Source organism: Sphaerodactylus townsendi, linkage group LG07 (assembly GCF_021028975.2).
Source record: "Sphaerodactylus townsendi isolate TG3544 linkage group LG07, MPM_Stown_v2.3, whole genome shotgun sequence".
NCBI classification, from domain to species: domain Eukaryota; kingdom Metazoa; phylum Chordata; class Lepidosauria; order Squamata; family Sphaerodactylidae; genus Sphaerodactylus; species Sphaerodactylus townsendi.
The window spans coordinates 33,370,570-33,374,598 of record NC_059431.1 but is presented as its reverse complement, the minus strand read 5'-3'; the positions used below and the strand labels follow the sequence as shown (position 1 = coordinate 33,374,598).

Sequence of the window (4,029 nt, the reverse complement as noted above, 5' to 3'; positions counted from 1 at the left end):
CTTTCAGTTGATTTATGTTGCACTTTTTTATTGTGCGTCAAATTTGAATATGAACGAACATTTGCTTTCAGAATACGCAAACTGCACAATTAAAAGAAATGTAAATGTAAAGATAACCATCTTTCTTGTTCACATTACAATTACTTGCACAAGTGTAAATTCATGAATATCCAAATACTCTTGTATGAATGAAAAACTCTCATCTGAGCCGCATCATTATGTGCTCCATTCTACATTTATGCATGAGTTGTGAAATTCACATATTCAAAGCACAACCACCAGAAATCACTGATGTTGCCTCAAAATCCTAACTAGCTTCCCTTCCCTTTATATATCCACCACAAATTTCTTGTAATTAAGCCTCCATGATCTTTCCCCTTCTTAACTTTCAACTGTCATAACATCTTGACAGATCTCTGCCCTTGATCTTCACTCCACACTACATAACCCTTAGCTAGAGATGTAAAAATTCTGGAAATTGCGAAGTCATGGAGAAAATGACAGTTTAGGGAAGGGGATCGAAGTATTGTACGGTTCTCAACCCCAGATTTGAACATTCCTAAAGGTTTTTGGGGACAGCAGAGTTTGGGGAAGGGAGAGACTTCAGCTGTGTATAATGCCATAAAGACCGCAATGCAAAGCAGCTATTTTCTCCAGGGGGATTGGCTTGTAACCTGAAGATCAGTTGTAATTCCAGGGGATCTCAGGCTCCACCTGGGGGCTGGCAACCCTAAATACTGCTTACAAAATGCCTGCTCTCTTATCAAACCTGTATTTTACTGGTTTAGCAAAATAAATTACATACACTATTTTTAATTCAGCAGACTAAATGTACTGTTTGGCATATCTGTAAAATTTTAAAGAAGAAATGCCTTAGTTTTTTTATCAGCAAAACTGCAAATGCACTCAGTACCAGAGAGATTGAGAGAGCTGTAAACTATACCCTGGTATTAGACAGACCCATGGTCGGTAGGCCCAGAGGGGGGATCCAACCAGTTCTCACCACTTCTCTACCTCCCTGCAACCTCCCTGCCCAATAGGAACTGGAGGTGCGTGTGTGCGGCGGTGCCACTGTTTGAATCCCATCACCATCGGAACCTGTTATTAAAATTTTTGGATCCCACTGGGTAGGCCGCCCCCCCTCTTTTTTTAAGACTGCAGGGCCCCTTCCCCTGAACCAAACTTCACCAAACCTGTGGGTTTCTTGCAGAAACCACCTCTGAACACTCTGGTGGAAAAGATCTCATAAAGGCAGCCTCTCGTTAAGCACAGTCTGCCCTCACTAATTTTCAACTCTAAAATGGTGGATCCCAGCATTTTGGGTAACAGCAGGATACCTTAGCATGCATATCTTTCTTTTTGTAACCTGAGATATAGGTGAAAACAAAAGTTGAAAACACAAATTTGGTAGTAATTATTTTGATTGAACAGTTTCATGCAGGTGGTTTTCACATGGGAACAGGCTTGTATGGTTCTCTGTTGTATTACTGCCAATCTAGCACTGCGGCAATCGGCCTTCTACAAGGCAGGTTTCTCAAAATTTTCAGTGGCCCATTCCCCCTAGCAGCTGGCATCCACCTGCACCATTGTAATAATAAGTGTAACAGGCGCTATGAATTTGCAGAGTTAATTTTTAAAGAGTATCAAGATTATTCAGTTGAAAAGATATGCCTTTTCCCTTGAATCATCATAACCAGGGGCATAGCTAGGGAAAATAGAGTCCGGTGCAAAATCTGAGTTTTGCTCTCCCCCCCCTATCCATTTGTGTTTTTTGTATTTTTAGTGTTTTTTCAGTTTGTGGCCTGCAGGGGGCGCGATTTTTAGGCTAGCAACATCAAAATTTCAGGGTATCTTTAGGAGACTATCCTGAAGATACCAGCCAGGTTTGGTGAAGTTTGGTTCAGGGGGTCCAAAATTATGGACTCTCAAAGGTAGCCACATCTCCTATTAGCTCTCATTGGAAACAATGGGGGATGAGGGCATCCCCTTTGGGAGTCCATAACTTTGGACCTCCTGAACCAAACCGCACCTAACATGGGTGATGTCATCAGGAGAGTCCCCTGAAAACTCCCTGAAATGTTGGTGCTGCTAGCCTAAAAATTGCACCCCCTGCAGGCCAAAAACTGAAAAACACTAAAAATACAAAAAACAAACCTGAAATTTTTGCTGCCCCCCAGGCATGCGCCCGGTGCAATGCGCACCCCCCGGTCCCCTTGTAGCTCCATCTCTGATCATAACAGAAAGGGCCTAAGACTTTCTTTAAAAATATGAAAGCTTGGAATTCACCAAATGGGTTGCACTTTATAGCAGAATGTTGATATGATATGAAATCACTTACTTTAAAAAAAGATTTTGGATTTATAGCCCACTTTTCTCAACTGTAAGGAGTCTCAAAGCAGCTTACAAAGTTCTTCCCTTCCCTCCCTCCATTAGGCAACTTGTGAAGTAGCTGGGGCTGAGAGAGTTCTGAGAGAACTGTGACTAGCCCAAAGTAACCCAGCAAACTCCATTTGTAGGAGTGGGGGGGGGAACCTCATTCACCAGATTAGAATCCACCGCTCATGTGGAGGAGCAGGAAATCAAACCCAGTTCTTCAGTGTAGAGTCCATCGGTCTTAACCTCTTCACCATGTTGGCTCTTTAAAAAGCCTTCTGGCAGTGAGGGAGGAAACAGCTACAATAGGGTCTAGGAAAATGGCTATCATGTGGGCAAGAAAATCCAGACTTTCTCACCTACGCAGCAGCCATCCAGATGTTAGATACAAGATGTTACTGCAATTGTCTCCATGACTTCACAGCAAAGCAGAGAAGATCTGAGAAAATCCCTGGGAGGTAGACAAATATACCTTGAAACTTTGGGAAAGCGGGGTGGGGGGTGGTGAACCCTTTTCCTAAGAGCATTAAACCAGGACAGATAACCTATGTGGAAATGGCTCTCATAATAATAAGTCCAGAAGCATATTTTGAAATTAAGTTAAATGTTATAATACTGAAAATACTGAATCTTTCAGCAGCATATCTTCAGCAAGTATATCGTTGAAAATATTGTATATGTCTCTACAGTGTAGGCAGGAATCATCATTATCTAACGCTGCAGAGTGTCTTCCGTAAAAATGTTCAGACTACATATTTTAAAACCTTGTCTTTAAAAGCCTGTTCCACCAAGCTTCTGATTTTTTTTTCTCACAGGAAAAATGAGGGGTGGGGCAGCCATTTCCTCTCTCACTAGCAGGATAATTTTTAAAACTAGCAATTTCATATGAGGGAAAGGGAAACAGTTACCATTTCCATCACTTTTTCCTGATTTTTTTGGCGTAGACCTTCACATCTCTGCCCTTCACTATCTTTACCCCTTTCCGTAGCCCCTATCAAAACACAACACCTCTCTGTCTTCTGTCATCCATTATCATCCACAAAACTGATTTACACTGCAGCACTAAACAAAGTTTTACCCTTCTAAGTCTTCTGGCTACAATGAGTTTAGAATGGTGTAACTCTTAGCTGTTTAGTCCTCATCCTAACTGAAAGTAAACCTCATGTGCTATTGCTAAGTATAGTTATACTTACCTGGCAGGGGAGACACCTTGATCACAAAGGAGGTTTTCCAGGGTGAGGCATCCATGCTGACCCCTGCAATTTCACCAAATGCGGGAAACTCGACTGCATAATTTGTGGTAGAAGAATGTATGATTGTCCCCTGACCTGGTTTGACCAGGCTAGCCTGATCTCATTACTTCTCATAAGCTAAGCAGAGGGATGAGAGACCTCCAAGGAATATCGGTAGTATGACACAGGTCCATTCCACACGACGCAAACAAAAAGTTTTTAGGGTGTTTAATTAAGCATTTTGGGGTGGAATTCTACACAGTTCCCCCCCCCCCCAAAAAAAAACTTTGGAAGATGTTTTATTTTTGCTGAAAATGGACTGTTTCGAAAACGATAAACTAGTGACTTTTTTCCTGAAGTCACTTTGAAACGTTTCTTACTTGCTGTTCGGAAAGCAGGAAAGGTCTTATTTTTCCTGCCCAAC

The 4,029-nt window shown here is 41.9% G+C and overlaps 1 pseudogene; it reads left to right on the top strand.

Moving 5' to 3' along the window:
• The first annotated feature begins 3,558 nt into the window (after positions 1-3,558).
• On the top strand, positions 3,559-3,694 carry LOC125437321 (annotated as a pseudogene).
• The last annotated feature ends 335 nt before the right edge of the window (positions 3,695-4,029 follow it).